The sequence below is a fragment of the Habropoda laboriosa genome, unplaced genomic scaffold (genome assembly GCF_001263275.1).
Source record: "Habropoda laboriosa isolate 0110345459 unplaced genomic scaffold, ASM126327v1 scaffold28, whole genome shotgun sequence".
Taxonomy (NCBI): domain Eukaryota; kingdom Metazoa; phylum Arthropoda; class Insecta; order Hymenoptera; family Apidae; genus Habropoda; species Habropoda laboriosa.
Window position 1 is genome coordinate 142,620 of NW_017100174.1, and position 17,904 is coordinate 160,523.

Below are 17,904 nucleotides of genomic sequence, written 5' to 3' on the forward strand. Positions count from 1 at the left end.
CACCGCCCCGCGGCTTTTCCTCGACGCCACGGTGATACTGCGCGCGCAATATTAATTTTCCTCTCGCGGGCGGTCTTAATTTTGGATTCAACGGGGATGTAGGAACGTCAGAAGTGGAATCAGGAGACGGTTAGAGGCACACCACCCTCAGCGGATACCCCCGGCAGAAGCAACGTGATAATGTCATGCTAAGATCAATTTTGTATTCCGAGCGTCACTTCGTAGACTCAAGTTAAGTACGAGCTTTTCGAAATTCCACCCATTAACGCCGGAAGCTTCCTGCTTCTGTCTACATTTACGAGTGCTCTTACGCCACGTTTATTTACCTTTCCGACTGTTTTATTCAGCCTCGACGTTTTCCTCTTGTCGCGACAGGAAAATTTTCACGACGATACGCGCCCCTTGAGAAACATTCTATCGAAAGTGAACAGTCTCCTTAAAATATACCGTTGCACACTTTTAGTCGCGAAACTCTACCACTTTAGACCGTAAGTTGTATACAGGAAATCAAATGATATTTTAAGTCGGTACAACCGACTTAAGTTTCTTGTTAAAATATCGTATCTTTCAAATTGTGTCTTTTACGTCTAAAAATTTGTCACCTGAACGATACACTTGCGCGATGGAATGAAACTTGTTATACGTCAGTGAGCTTCTAAAGAGTGTCGAATCCGCGGATTCAACAACATCTAAGAACTCACGCTCAGTTCGCGACACAACTATCGCTCCACGATAAACATTTGTAGTATCGAGGTCTCCATACCCAAATAGGAAACCTCGAAGGGAGAATAGAGAGGGAGTGGTTGGCGCAGCGCGCAAAGTCTCGGCTTTGGTAAGCCGAAGGTCCCGGGTTCGATTCCCGTTGGGTCCTTCAATATTTTTCCCTAGGTTCCTACAAATGGGGGCTCAGCCGGGATGGAGGCATCTACGGTTACACGAAGCTAGGAGGTGTGTGCGATGAAAACATGTTGAGGGTTTGCACGTCTCCCAAAAATGCGTTGCTTCGGCTGTGTGCCACTGTGTGGGGGAGTGTGCCCGAAAGTTTTGCACTGAGGACATTCGGGGGTGAATGTCAGTTCAGGATGGCCAAGTGTAGTATCGGGGCCTCCATACCCAAATAGGAAACCTCGAAGGGAGAATAGAGAGGGAGTGGTTGACGTAGCGCGCAAAGTCTCGGCTTTGGTAAGCCCGAAGGTCCCGGGTTCGATTCCCGTTGGGTCCTTCAATATTTTTCCCTAGGTTCCTACCCATTCACACGGAAAATCCTATCACACCCGTCCTCTTCTTCGTTCTATCTTTCGGGCCGAAACACTCGCTTAATATTGCCAGTAGTTTACACAGATGTAAATTCGTTCACTTCGGAGAAAGTGGCATAATTTCTACGATAACGTATGCACATATTCGGCAACATTTCGGCAACACGTTAGACGGCGAGAGTTACGAGAACGGGATCGCGTCTAAATATTCGCGATTCGTGGTTTGATAGGCAACACCTGACTTACCTGTAAATTAGATACGGGTCAGATCACTGGGTTAAACCTACGCCGATATCTGGCTTAACTAGCCGGAATTGGTGCATTTGCATTAGGTCGAATTTGTGGTATTGGTTACGGTTTGGCTAAAAGTAAGCCCAAATTATACGTACTAATTGGCTGGCTCGCGTTACGTACGGGGTGTGCCGGTGAATTTATACGTGTTATGCGCAACGTTTATCGTGCTTAACGTCGGTAAGTGGCTTTCGAAACGAGAAGCACCAGATTTTCGATTCGTCGATTCTCAAATACACAGGAACAATCGGCGAACACGGTTCGATCGATTGCTGATAAACAACTATCAGTGCCGGGCTTTATCAATCAGCCCGCACAAATCATACACAGAATCCGTATCGTGCGTTACGAGGTTTCCAATGCAACCATTTATTTCCCCTATTAATAGTAATTAACGTTCCGTTCTAATTCCTGATTTATAGCTGCGTAACTGTTGATTTGAATTAACAATTATGTATTCGTGTTTACAGCGTTAATTCACTGCGAATCTCATCGATCTAACTCGAACAGTAACACGTGTTACCGATTTTTTTTTTCTTTTTTTTATTTCGAGGTAGGATGTAGGAGGTGAAGGACGGAACATTTAATACACTTTACGGAACAGAGTGTTCCCGGTGTTTCTCCACTGTGCGAATGTCTCAAGTCGCTTCCGTGTTTCTTAGTCGACGAGCACGTATATGTTCTCGTTACATTCGAATGGAAGTTAACGCGAAATTCCGTGGTGCCGTATGCGTCGTGGCAGCGCCACTTCCGGTGGCTTACTTCACTCGTACCGAGCGTTCTATGAAACAATAAGGACCACGGGAGATAGATAAATGGGGAGCGGCGGGAAGAAAGGGAAGAAGATGAGACTGCGATGTAGGGGAGTGACAAAGGGAAACATAGGGGGAAAGGTGTGAAGGAGGGGTAAGTATGAGGAAATGAAGCTTAGAAATCTGGATCAAAGGAGAGGGAAAGGAGGGAAGAAAAAATTGGGCGAATGACGCGGGAGAAATGATTGTAGATGGAGTGAAATGAGACATCGAAAATGGAAAGGATGGAAGAGAATAAAATAGTGATTATTGATAGAGAGAAGTGAAATGACGAAAATCGAAAGGGTTAAGGGGAAGGAATTAATGATTATAGATAGAAAGAAATGAAACAACAAAAATCGAAAGGGTGAAAGAGAAATAATAATGCACCAAGCACGAAAAATTGAAAATTTCATATAGAAAAAAAAAAATCGCGACGAAAATCGAAAGGGTTAAGGGGAAGGAATTAATGATTATAGATAGAAAGAAATGAAACAACAAAAATTGAAAGGGTGAAAGAGAAATAATAATGCACCAAGCACGAAAAATTGAAAATTTCGTATAGAAAACAAAGAATCGATACAAACATCTACTGAAGCAAAAATTAATTTAAATAGAAAAATAAGTTTTAAGTAACTCACAGATTCAGCGATCAAAGTGAAGTACAAAGGGGCACGAGAAAATGAAGAAAGACTAAAAAGAGACGTGAAACTAAGAAGTGGCAAAGGGGAGCTATAAAATGGAAGCAAAAGTAGAAATAGTTAAAAGAGAGGTGTAACAAAGGTAGAGGCGGAACCGTCAAAGTAAAAGACAAAGATTTTCGAGGGGAGAGAAAATAGAAAGTCACCGTGGGTGGGCAAGAGCGAGAGTGAAACGCGGAAAGAAGGTAGGATCGACGTGGGAGAAGTGGTAGAGAGGAGAAGTCGCAACGAATCCTGCAAACTTCGAACTGGCTTTGGCAGTTTAAAAGTTGCGCGGAGGCGTCGCAACGCCGGGAAACCTTGTCGCGGCACGTACACCCGGCTCTCTTCGGCCAACGTCTTGCTACGATATTATTTCCGGTAAATTCCAGGCCGGAAACTGCAGCTTCCCAGGAAAATCGACGACGAGAAAGGCGTAAGCTCGACTGCTTGTTTGAAAAGATTTCGATTGGTCGCCGGCAGGGACGAGGAGGGAATGCAGGAAAGAACGAAGAAGAACGGTGATACCACACTGAGAGAAGGATGAAAAAAAAGGAGCAGGCGGAGGGTGAAGGGCGACGAGAGGAGCGGGCGACTCGAGTTTGAAAATTGGCTCTCAGTTTTCCAGGGCAACTTCAAACACAGATATCATCGGATCTCGCTATTCCTTGGACGGAATACAGCATTTCCTGTTTCAGAGCTCGCGAACCTCCCCCGGGGCTCTTTCATCTAGATCTGATTGATTCCTTTTAAATTTACGTGAGACGCTGCCGTGATTCCTGGCGAAGATAAATCTTCCTCTAGCGAATGCTCGGAATAAACGCTTCCCCTGTTATCGCTAATGACCGCGTTTCAAATATATCGAACGACGATTTTTCAGGTTAAAACTCAATTAGGGTTAGGGTACGCTGTGTGCTTCTGCTGGAAGATAGAAGAGATTCTCTTCTTTTTACCCGTGGGGACACTCGATGGAATAGAGCGAGCGGGAAAATCCAGCGATGTTAAAAATACGCCGAAGAATTAAAAGCGGACAGATTAATGTATATTTGTCCGGCAGCACTTTACGCGTCGTTTTTCGTGTCACGAACTCCTCTCATTAGCATGGAAAATAAACGCGAACATCCCACGGTACGCGAAGTCGAAGTGTGCGAAACATTAATTAAATTCGAACAGGAACGGCGGAGGAGGGAAGGGTAGTGAAAAATATAACAAACTGGCGGGAACAAATTTTTCCCGCTGGACGAATAACCCGTTAATGGGCCGATTCACCGTCTATCCGATGCTACTTGTTCGATGTACAGTACGTATTATACGCTCGGGAAACGTGGCGTGTAGCAAACCACAGTTACCTGCTGAATTATTCATTAATTATAACGAGATTACTTCTCTCAAATCTTGACACGCGCGTAAAAGCTCCGGCGTTTCATTACGATAAAAAGGCACTCGTTTAATTGCAGAAGTTGCCCGGGGTTTGCGAGGAAAATAAAAATGGGGGGGGACAACGAAAGCGAAATAAAAAAATAAAGAAGAAGAAGGAAAGAACAACGAGGGAGAAAAAAGAAAATGAATGGGCCGACTCGGCCGCCACTTCAACGGTAACAATTCATATTAATAAACAAACTTTCCGGCCGTGTAACGCGTTTTTACGCTGCTACCGTGAAAATAAAACATAATACGCTCGCTAGAGCTCGTACCTTTCATCCTCCACTTTCCGTCGTTCTTTTTCTCTTCGCTTTTAATCAACCCCTAAGATCACTGGTAGGAAATTAAAATTGTTTATAGTTGATAATTAGCCTTGGTTAGGGGAGAGCTGGAAAAAAGATACACACTCACACAGCGAGGCTAATAGTGTAGTCCGCACCTCGCGCTGTTTAATCAAGCGTTTTACGACGTGCTTCGGTAAACTTTTCGTTAACATCGGCGGGCTTATGATCGATGCCGGCGTTAAGCAGTATTTCGTTGAGTCCCGTGTCGTTAATATTAAGAACGTTAAGAAGTTCCAGGGAACTTCCCGGAATGGGAATTACCATTACTACCAACGGAGAGAGAAATATAAACGAAGTCCCGGTGTGGTGTAACTGTTTGAAAGTTCCGCGAGTTCATCGTGATCGTTCATCTGTCATAATTTTCGGTATATAGTATTTTCGGTTAGACGGTGCGAGCTTGTTTGATTTTAATTCTAGTCCTTGTTTAACGTGTAAACGTGGAACGTTTGATTTGGATTAAGGTTTGTTCCTTTTTTGTTTAAATTTTGCCGCGAAGTTTGAACCTCGCGGGAGCAGAGATATCGACGATTGTTTACGGTTACTTTAGGAATAAGCTTCTCCGGTTATTGAGTAGCTAAGTTTCTCGAAGTATGGTCGAGCTCCTTTCTGCCTTTGTGCGAATTTAGCTTCGCTTAAATGTTCCTCTGACGTTACGCAGACTGCCGCTTTGATCAGAGGAAACGTTCCTTTCGATAAGTTTCGATGGAAGCAAGTGCTTACTGTAGTTTTTTTAAACATTATCGCGAACTGATTGTAAATCTGTTTTCGAAGAAGAATTTGTGGGTATAAACAGAGCGTTGGTCGAGAAATATGAATTAAAATTGAGTATTCTAGAGAAAATAGAGAAGAAACTTGCTAGAAGATGTTGTTAAGTCTCCTGTATCACGCGAATTCTTAGAAAACTCCTGAATATGGAAGATAAAAGTAATTCATACGGCGCTCGCTTCGGCAAACTCATTGTGTAACCATGATACTGTTCGCGATATTGTACGCCCCTTCCCCTCAAGATCGACTTTGCAATTAAAGTTCGGAACAGGTTTCGTTCGTTCGCGGCGATCGCGAATTTCTACGATAATACGATCAAACTACTTTTGATTATCGTTTAGCACTCTGGAAGTTTCATCGATTATTCTACTTCAACATTTACATTTGAGACATTTAAACGATAAATTCTTTGTGATATATTAACTTCGTATTCGTTCTCTTTTTAAAAAACTATTGAAATACTTATACATTTTAATCTCAATACTGAATTTTAATCTCTGCGTTAATAAAAATTTCGAGCGATACAAATTTCTTCGACATTTATTTACCCAAGTTACCCAAAGAGGAATTTCGTCTAAACCAAAAGCGAGTAAGTTGAAGGCGAGATCTTCGAAAAATCCGAGGATTGCGCGAAAAGTGTCCCGTTCGCAGACGAGGCCAGAGGAGGAATGGTATTTGAGCGTCGTCTCGGCGTTGACGCCGCGCCAAAAGAGAAGCGGAGCGTTCTCTGTTCACCAGCGTCGGATTGCAGCAAGGTCCGCCTCTCATCTTCCGTCGAACGAGCGACGGAAGAAGGCAAACAGAAAATGGCGACGAACGAGGAAGAGTGAAACGTACGGTAGGGGGGAAGATTCGAAAAAGAATTCGCAAGGAGCGCGTTACTCGCATACCGTGCACCCTGTACAACGCCCGTTTCCTTCCCACCACTCTCGCAGGATATCGCGCGAGCTTTTCGAAACGGGAGCTCACGTCGAGAATCTGCCTAAGTATTTCGTGTCCGGGGCCAAGTATCTTACATGATACGGACTTCGACACGACCTGGAAACTGGAGATCTCACGGGAAACACGGCGAGCTAGCGAGCTTAGTTAGAGAGATATTTAAGTTGAAGTTACCCGCTTCTTTTTCGCGAGCATCGATGGGATCGATTCGTAAATTGTAACGTTGATCGTGATTTTAAGTTTACAGGTTTTTGAACATTTCGGAGTTGTTCGATTATTGAGATTTTTATGGAGTGAAAATCCCATTCGAGATCCAACAGGAGAACGTGAATTTTATACCTTCGTTACAACGAGTTATTTTCCAACGTGTAAAGAATTTTTAACCCTGCTCTGCTCAGCTCTGCTCACGTCGTGTCACGTCGGTTTATTCTTTATTGTTGAGACTTTGGTTTGATATTTGGACTTCACTAGCAATTCAAGAATGTCCAGAAGAATTAATAATTATTAATAAAAATTATTTTTATTTTCATAATTTTATTTTTATTTTTTATTCATATGACACAGAGTGGCTTTTCTTCCAGGAAGAAGAATCTCTTGAAGTAGGACCACTCTGTTTATTGAATACTTTATTAGCCAGATGTCTAATGCTTAGCAAAGTGTTTTATGGAAGCAGAAGTTATGAGTTTCTGCAGTTCACATGTACCAATGGCGACTATTTCCAAATAATAGCAATTGACGCGTGGTGTAGATACAGTGTGAGAAATAGGCCATTCCACTCTACCAACATGAAAATCCCAGGGATTTCCACGTGACCGCCCACCCCTATATTTTAGTATAAATTAGGATAGCACCCTAGTCTAAGGATCGTGATCTCTAAACTCAGCTGTTGTCATCTCTAAACATTGTTGTCGGCTTTACCCTAACTCTTAACCCTTTGTTCTCATGTCTGAAACGCTAAGTGAAACTCTAAACTCTATACAATTCAAGCTTCTTAAGATTATTCTGAACTCCGAACTTCAAGTATCCGATGAGATGAAACAAAGTCATTGGAAAATGTTGAAATACGAATGGAAAAACATAATTTCCCATAGAACATGACACTTTCTGTCTACCGAAACCGTTCTGCGCTATCTGTAGGTGCAAATTTCCAAGAGTAAGAATTTATTTAAGCAAGAAGAAATAACGAAACATCGTGAACGTAATATTTTTCGAATTTCCATTTTCCTGCAACTCCGGGTTCGCATGGTAACACGCTGTTCCGTATTCCAGTCTCCGTAATCTATATGCCAACGTTCTTCCATTCTATATTTCCATACTCTAAATCGCCCTCATTTTCAAAACCACGCCGCAAATGTCGTGGCTTCCAGCGCCTCGTCTTCATTTTGAACACCGAGAAGATACACCATGTGGGTAACACTGTTTGTTGAGTGAATACAAAACTAGATGAATATCTTCCAAAAACCTGTATTTTCCAGTTCTGGAATAGAACAGAACATTTCTTTTTAGTTCGAAATCGATAGGGAATTATTACAACGTTATTCTAAGGCCAGCCTTCTCTTGATTTCAAGTCAGAAAAAGACTTCATTAACAAACGCAGCTATTTAGCTACAATTTCACTTCCCGCTCGAAATCCAAATACGTTTGAAAATTAACGTACGTCATTTTGTAACTATCATCACTAGACTCCGGAATTTATACAAATTCATATTTTTATAAATGGACATGCAATTATTTTATTCACCAAATATTATAGCGAGCACTATATTTCGGGTTCATTTGCATATTTTTGCTTTTGTGTATTTTTGCTTCCTCAAATTTCCCATAAATGCATCAAAATCCGCAGCCTAATCAGCGATTCGTGATCATTGATCACCACGATTGGTAATTATGAGTATCAACTAAGAACCATCATCACCTTCACCCGAGAAATCAGAAATCAAGAATACAAAAATCCTTGGAAAACTGCACCGACCAGATCACACTTACTACATTTCTCTCCCCGGGGTAAAAAAATATTACCATAATTTCCATTCCCACAGTATCGCAAAAATTATGAATTACTTAATTTTCAATCGTTCCTAAAACTTCGAGGCGTCCAAACATCAGATTATATTCCCGTGTCCATCCATGCACAATATTTTGCGTGGAACCGTCGAATTGAACCGCGCGCAACGAGAGAGGGTGGCCAGCACAGACTGGGCCAAGTGTGGCACGATAGTCTGGCTTGTAGTCGAAGGGTGGAGAGAAGACGGAGAGAAGGGTTGTGCCGGAGTTATTTAGACGAGGCGTTGTTCTGGCTCGCGTAGTATGTGGGTCGCCGGCGGCTTAGTGGCGCGGGTAAGCCTCATGAAACATGAGTACCCACCGGGATGACACTGGTGCTGCCTTTATGGAGATGGAAGCTTATGCATGAATTGTAAGGATAGCGCGGATATCCTTCTGTTCCTTGGGCCGCCTCCTGGTTCATGCTTTTAAGTAACAGTTCGTCAAGAGTAAGGTGCAGGTCCTCGTATCCTTCGATGCGTCTTCGGTAAGAGACGGTAGATGGAAGAAAACTGAAGAGGACAGCACTCTGGCAAGCGTAACTCTGTCGGGTAGTAAAATTTCGACAGCTAAGGGTACGTCGTCGTTCCATGGACGGTTTACGAACGTTCGGTGGGAAAGTTTTAGATTCACCTCGTCACCGCGAACGCCAAACGACCGTTATAAACTCGACCAAGTTTCACGCGGAGAGACGTGTTGAGTAACTCTTCTCACAGTACACTGAGCAAATTTTTCAACGGAGCCAGAGATGTGCGACAATTGGAATTACCTGACGGAGAACAGGTTGCTGCGATAGATGGCTGTATATCGTTTGGAGAAGCTTTTAAGACAATGAACAGTGTGGTTAACGTGATCTGTTTAACGCGATACTTGTTAAACGTGGAGACACTGTTTTGAAAGCAGTTTACGTTATAGTTTATATTGTTACGATGTGTTATATAAAATATCAGATTTCTAGGATCCTCTAGAGTCCTTTTGTGTTAATTTAAAGTTCGTACAATTTTTGGTAGGTCACTGTAATGTTTGAACTTAAAACATGATTATTTTCCTCCCTGAAGAATCTAATATCTCATACTACACGACCTAACATTATGAATTTGTGACTTTAAATAATTACTTAGAATACGCAACTTCTTCGAACAGAGTGAACTAAAGAATATAAAATTTCATGGTCAGTGACATGTAGACACTGTCTTGAGAATAGGTCACATTGTAGTCTATATTATTATAAATTTATAAACTGATGCTGAGTAATTTCAAGTAATCTTGGTACGATCACCTACTTCGAGGAAGAAATGGCCAGGCAAATTCTCGTGGACAGTAACGTACACCCTCAGATACATTTTTCAATTCCTCGAAAGACATAAAGATACGGAGACGAAGGATGTATTTTATAATTCCATCTTCAGTCCTCCCCATTTTCCCCTTACACAGAAGCATACATAAATTCTACACCAGTTACACGTGACATACTTCAAGCAGAAGTACAATAAAATTCGTCGAGGAGCGATAAATCTGAATGATAACCCCTCAAAGGGACCAGGAGGTCGCATATACTTTGCATAATTGCGATCGAGCATCGAATAAATCATTCTCAGAACAGTGACGCGACGTTTTTACACACGTCGACTCAGCTACACATCCATTTACCTACATTTACAACGAATATTCGATTTGTACGAAATTCCCGAGCAAACGTAGCAGCATCCCGTGCAAGGAAGCGAATTTCGTAAATTGAGCTTACATCTGAATCCCGTTTAATATGCATTAAAGCGCGCCAGTCGCTTAATCGCTTCGAGTTCCCACGACGTTTCATAATTAAGCGGAAACCGGACGCGGCCTGGATCAGGGCTGGATATTAAATTCAATTATCAATTCTCGTAAATAACCAGGACAGAATCGAAGAAGCGGTCCTCGTCGTCGCCTTCGTTGTCGACGTCGGTTCAATTTATTCGTTCGCGATCGGATCGTGACGAATTTCCATTAAAAGGGGATGCAGGCAACTTTTCCGACGATCCACGGCAACCGGTGTCGCAGAGTGGAAGATTTGCGACAGCCTACCGATGCAATAACGAAGAACGCTCAGCTAGAAAGTAATATGTAAGAGGAAATAAGCTTTCGCCGTACGTTTCGCGGTATCTGATCCGGCCATCTTTCGACCCGGAGGATCGTCGAAAACTTAACTCTCTCCCTCGTTCCCTCCTTTTTCTCCCATTCCTCTTTCTCTCACTTTCTCTCTCTCTCCCTTTTCCTTCTCTGTCAGCCTAAGCCAGCCGCGAAGGGCTCTAGCCGTGATATTTATACGACTTTTCGCTTAATTGCCCTCCCTCGGAAAGAAGTTGCCTGCGTAATTAACGCTATCGTTCGCGGGAAATCGTCCCATCCTTCTGTTACTACCTACTATATAATATCCCTCGGTACTTGGTGAAACCTGTTCTCAACATCTGATTCATTTTATCTGGAGATTAACCGGCGAAGGAAGAACTTTTCGGCGATGTCTCGTCGGGCATATCAGGGATGCGTTCGAAAAAGTTCCGAGTAATATTCTTTTAAAGGACGGCGTAACATTCTCGGATACGATTCCCGCGAAGCAAGCAGGGGGAAGCATTTATGAAAGTGGAGAACGAGGAGATCTCTTTACGATCCCCTGAAACGTGTAATATAGAGGACGCGAAACAGCGTGCTTTAAATCAATTACAGGATCGAATATTAAAATGTTACGAGGAGAGGTTTCGCTCCAATATTGTCTAATCGAACTTCCTTGAATCGGAAGGCTATAATCCTTGGATACGATCCCTGAGGGATTGAGTTGCGACGAAGAAACGAGGAAGGAGGGAATGAGAGGAAGAAGGGGGCGCAGCAACACTGTTTCAGCTACGTAAAAATAAGCCATTACAAACACGTGTCCTTGCCGATTAGCATAATGGTCGGACTTTTTCTACCTGCACCGGCATTCTTGCAAAAAATGTTAATACAGAGCGGTGTCGCGGACAGATTTAGAACTGGGGACCCAGATGCTGTGCATGTGCTCACGGTGAAGTCATTACACTTCTTCGGCACCGCCGCTTAAGATCGTCCTCCTCGACGCTTTGACAAACTTGGTTATCCTGAGTGAATCGATAAATTTATAGTCCACTTCATCCTTTATCGTCCCGTCCCCTCCTGGCTGAGAGGAGCGGCCTCGTGCTCGCATTAAAACGATATCATTCGGAGTTCTATAACAGTGGTAACATTTATAGCCGACATTTCTGGAATACTGCAACGTTACATTGTCTCAAAAGTTCACATACGAGGGAAACAATTTGCGGAGGGAAGAAAATTTGTTGAAATATTAAAAAATATAAAACAAATTTCATATTAATAATGCATAATTAAAGTCTCACGTTAGTTTATCACGTTTTGTTTTAAGAAGGGTGTAGTTAAGATTGGATAGGATTTGTGTGTATCGTCGATGTGATCAGTAGGAACTTGGATCAGTTTCGATTTCTCCTTTTTTAATCCTGTGAGCGAGAAAGATCCATGCCTAGGAGCGACGCGCCTCTTTACCGGTGAAAAAGACGAATAGAAGCGGAATTACCGCTGCAGGTAGCAATTAGCGTAAGGTGATCCAAAGAGAAAAATTTGCGGAAACGTAAAACATGAGTTTTCGAGAATACCAGTGCAAGTGAAGAAGCCGTAAGGTAGCGGAAGGTGTGAAATAGAACGGACAAATTAGTTCAAGTTAATTTCGACTGGAATTGCGATGGCAAACGAAGTCACAGTTATCTCGAAATCGGCTGAAACTTCTTCCTTACTGTTGCACACGCCGAATTTTCAATTACTAAATTTTTGCTAATTCACGTCAGATCCATAATTTCACTTACACCACAAAATGACGTAAATTTTCATTGTAAAGATGACTTTTACCGGCTCTTCAAGATAAATCACAGGCAAAAATCAGATTGATCTCTGACTATCCATCGAGAATTTCTGAGACTGGCACGTTTAACGTAGTAAAGGAGACGTGTGCGAACGTCACACCGCAGCTTGTGCGCGGAACAAAGAAGGAAACCTCTTAACTGACGCGATGGCAGAGCTAATTAAGCGCACGTAACGTTTTGCAAGGCGATTAAACCGGCAAGAGGAATTCCGTTCTTATCTCGCCAGGTTTCCTTCAGGCTGCTTCAACCGCCGAACCATCCCCTCCGCGCCAGCATCTCGAACACCCCATTCTCTATACGTCGCCGTCGTCGTCGTCGTCGCTTCGTTCGCTCTCAAAATTATATCACGATTCACGGCGTATCGTTATTTGTTTATAATTAGCGCTCGACTGACGCCATTCTCGGGTAAAAGGAGGCCGTGGATGCGCGAGAGGAACTCCGATTTACTCGGGACGACGTTTAAACCGTAGAATGCCGGGCGGGCGGTGTAACATCATTAACAACTTTCTGGCATTGTTTTCCGTGCGACCGACAAACTGGGCTAATTGCTTCAACTTCTGACCCGTTCCAGTTAGAACGCTGTAACTGGCTGTTTCTCTCGAGCGGAGACGATTGTCCCTGGCCGTTGCGACTGCTTCTCCCGCGCAGGCTTGTATAAAATTCACCCCCGTCACCGCGACGAGCACCACTACACGGCTCGCGTTTGCTTGCAATCGTCGCGGCTTATTAACCCGACGATAATTAGCCGTAATCGCGAGAACGTGAACTGCACCGCCTCCTCATCCGCTCTTTCGCTTCTCGTCCTGTCCGCCGTGGCCTCGCACACGCTGGTGCACGCCAAAAATCATACCTGAGGATGCACGTTTGAATCGCTGTGATTGCGTGTACACGAATTTAATCCGTAGTTAGAAAGATTAGGAATTTGACGAAAATTTGTTTAGCGTAATTTTTGGATAATCGAGTTCAAGAATCTTTTCCTTCTGAAATGACACCTTATAAAAGTAAAAGCTTCAGGCTTTGAGCCTTCACGACAAGGTTTTCATACTTTTTACTGGTTGTTTAGTATACCGTAGCGAGGCAGTTGTTTATCTTCTAGAAGCTTAATAGGAGACATTTAATTAAAAATTTAAATCTGTCAAAGTACCGCCTGAAGAATATTATTATTTGAAGTTCTGGGAATAAAGACTCGGTGAAATCTTTAGAAGTACTTTCAGTCACTGCATTTACATTTGTTAAGGCGTAAAATTAATTATAAGTAAAAACCATTGTGCATATTTCACCTTCTTTGAATGTATAGCGACGATTGCCCCTTTTGTAGTAGGATTAAGAATTTTACCTCGGCCGTGTTAATTTTCATTTACCTTGGCCGAGTCAGGGCAACTAATAAAATATTACCTGCTACGGTTAAGGAATGGGGAAAATCCGACACATGTCACTCGAAGGTACTTGCAGTCCCTGAGGGTCACGGCGGCTTCCCCTACCAAATTAAAACCACCAATCAGACATCGTCATTCCCATTTTCACATGTCCGCATTTATTATTTAAGCACGAATTCCTTCAAAGGAAGACGAGATTCTAAAAAACTATCAGCTATTCAACACAGAAATTATTATCACCAGTCTAACGCGTTTTTTCTAATTCAACAGTTGTAGAATAAATTTAAAGTTTAAGTGTTATGTATACTCGTGACATCATTCTTTCACCACCTTCCAGTATCCAATTTCAACAAATATTCAATCGTCATTAACGTTGACGTTTGAAGTGAGCATACACGAAAGACTCTCTTTCACACTACAAATTGTTAAATTGCTCACGCCTAAACAACATTCTCTGTTATTCTGTAAATTTCACTTGCTGAATTACAATTGAAGCGCGGCTGTTGCGGCGTTCAGAATTAGATCGTAATATAAATGTAAGGTATAGAGATTTAATTATACGAGGTTACATCGATCAAATCGATCAATTGAACTTTCAGTTACCGACAAACACTTATTTTCCATGAGTTTGCAGTGCAATTATTCATGCAACGACTTTGTTCCGAAATCACGATGCAACAGTGCAAACGTCACGAACGATACGCGTTCCTATTACAACGCAAAAAACGTTGATGCTTCAAAGGAGTATTTTTTACCAGAAGGACAAATTTCATCGGTTAAGTACCATTTTCATTTGGGTTTAAAATTACGATTGCGCCTCTCCCTGGTATTTTATGCAAAGAGCGAATCAGATAGCACTCAGCTGTTTGAAATCGCTGAAACCTTTTACTGCGAAGCACGCTTCTCCCCGGGCTCGAATTAAACGATAATTCATGCGGTAAATAAACGATAATCGATAGATTATAAATAATGGACGAAATAACGCAACACATTTTCACTTCCTCTACGCTTTGATTTTGTCCAAGTTTTATGATAAAATATTGAAAGAAAATATTTCGTATCTCTCTTTTTCTCCCACTATTTCCACTCATTTGCAGCTTAAATTATACATAACGGCGCGTTTTAGCTGATTCGTGTACATTTACCTTTACCTTCACATCTCAGCAACTGTCAACACATTTACATTAACGTTAAGTGAAATTTCAACCGATAGAAATATGTTGTGTACCAAAATTGCAAATAATAGAACGAAATATGCTGCTAATTTCTAACTATTAATTAAAGAATTAAATATAGTTCGACGAGGATTAATTCTGGCGTGCTTCTATCTCTCTGCGTTCGCCAAATGTTTGTTATTTCAGTTATTTCAAAACACATCCGACGATGACCAACAAATGTCAGAAGAATTTGTAAAAATGATAACGAGGTAGATTTTCCAATAGTTATCGCCACACGTTAATGGAGTTCCTTCGTACCGGAGCGTAATCGAAAAAATGCACCAGGCTTTGTCCGCGAGAGTTTCAAATGAATTTACCACCTGGTCTTTATTTTGCAGCCATGCAAGAAATAGAAAAGCGCGGGGCGTGGGCAAACGGGCGAAAGAAAGATCACGAAAGTTTTATTCCGTCCCAAAGTGGAACGGTATTCCCGTGGCCCGACCGCAAAGGATACCGCGTCCAAGTTAATTTGGCATAGTTTACGGTCAGGAACCTGAAAGAAGTGAAATTTTACAATGGCCATCGTAAGTTACTTGTCCCGCGAAGGAGCCTCGGCTATTTTTATTCAGGACACCGGGCTGCCGCTTCTCTCGTGGTTCCTTAATTAGCATGTTTAAGTTACTCTCGCGCGAAAATTTATGTTCAGCGTCGAAAGGAAACAGGACATCGGGTTGTTCGTACGAGGAAAAAAGAAGAGAAACTCGAAAACGAATTATGCTGCCCTTCAAAACTGGCGACAATGAATTTATACTTCGTCTACGTATTATCTTATAAGTTTATTATGGAAATATAAACTTTGCAAGCTAGCTCTGATATGAAAATCGTCAATCTTTAATTCTTCGTATTCAAACTTAAAGATTGTCTTTAATTAATTAACACTTGTCGGCGGCGCCTATATTAATGAAAGCACTTTAACCAAATAAAATTTCAAATATCTCGTTTATGCCATGATATTGGCGCAAAGTATTACGTCCTGGGCAAATCATTGAAGCTATCAGCACTATAGTGGTTTAGCTAAAATTTGGGGTGAATTAACATTTCGATATAAACCATCTCCTACACAGTAAAATTTAAATTCTATAGTAGCCTAAGCAACCTTGCAAAACATATACCTACAAAACTCAAAAAAGTAACGCAGAACGTCAACAATTTCATTAGCCATAATTTCTGCATCAGCTCACCAAACTTCATCAAGCTTCCGCTTAACCGATAACGTACAAACAGAACGACGAGTACCACGCTCCAATACCTTTCGCCGGCACCATTCATCGACACTCATTCGCAGAGGCTTCGAATCACCCTGCTCTCTCCACAAAATTTCGTTCGGACCAACGAAACAAAAAGCAACTAATTAAAAAAAAGAAGGAAAAAAACAGAGAAATACAAAATTGCAGCGCAGAGAAGTGCGTGGAGAACGCGCGACAAACCGAACCCCGACGAGAGCCTATCCGCGTGCCACATAGGCGGTGAGAGGACGTGAACGCCGCGGGCACCTCATTTACGCACATTTTGCATCCACTCAAGTTTCGTTTGAGCGTTGGAGATTACATGGAATATTATTTCGTCGCTGAAGTGGCTGCCACGTTGCGCACGGATGGTGGGCTAAGGTGTGGGTACAGGACAGCCCGCTCTGGGGCGGCTTTAACCCGCTTTGATATACGCGATGGTCGAGAGAGAGAGAGAGAAGGTTACTCGAACTTCGTTCGGGTGCTTCGAAGCTCGAGCCGGTGAACCTGCACAAACACACTCGCGTTTATCCACGTGTGTACACGCGTTAGTTCGACGATACACAGCAGCGTTCTAAACGCGCGCGGACACCATGCATGCACCATGATGTATGACGTGTATACCTGACGTTGAGAACGGAAAAGAAGGGAGAGAAGAAGTACCTGTATTGTAACAGCGACCCCCTTCGTGATCTATTTTCCTTTCCTCTTTTTCGTGTTCGCCGAGGTATGCTCTCTTCTCTCGCCCCAGCTACGCGTTTTCCGTGTCGGTTTCGACTCTTGATGCTGTATTCTGGTTCCTTGAAATCGTTCCTTCGCTTTTGCGTTCTAGTTATCTTGTTCACGTTTTACTTCATTTTTAACAGTTCTCTTGAGCTTTACTTCCTTGCGAATCCTTTCTTCTCGTTTTCCTTCAGTTTCTATCTATATTCCCGATTATTTCTCTTCCCTTTTCCGCTGAAAAGGAAATACTTACAGTCATACTTTTCTCTGAAAAATGGAGAAGAAAATGGCATTACTTAATGGTATTATTTAATCTCCACTCGTACTTCCGTCTTTTTGCTTGAAAATTTCTTTCCCTCTCTTTAATTGTTATTTAGCTCTGTATCTTCCTTACATGCTCCGCGAGTTTCTTTTCATTAAGTTTCTATAATATTCCCTTCTTGTCCACCTTTAAGACGTTTCGTTTGTTTCTATCCCCCTATTTCCCTGTGACCTGATTCAGTTTTATTCTTACCGGAATAAACGACTCCTGAGGAGTAACGTAAATTCATCTAACTCGTGGAACATGCCTTGCACTTACTTACTCAGTTTATTTTTTCCCTCGTTTCTTTAATCTCACCTACTAAGTACCTTATCCTGTCTCGCCCCTACCTTCCTTTCATTTTTTCTTATCCTATCCTCCTCCTAGGTATATCTCGGTTACTGTTCCCCCTTTATCCTTCTACTTCTAAGCTACTCTCGCTCCCTGTTAAGCGTCTCTGCCCCTCTTAGCCGCGTCTCGCGAATTTAATTAACTCGGTCGGAGCTTCATTGAGCCGCGCGAAGTCACATCTTTCGCGTAATCTTTGTATTATACCACTAGAAACGTATTCCTCTACGGCGCTTGCATGGTGATAAGCCCCCGCAACCAT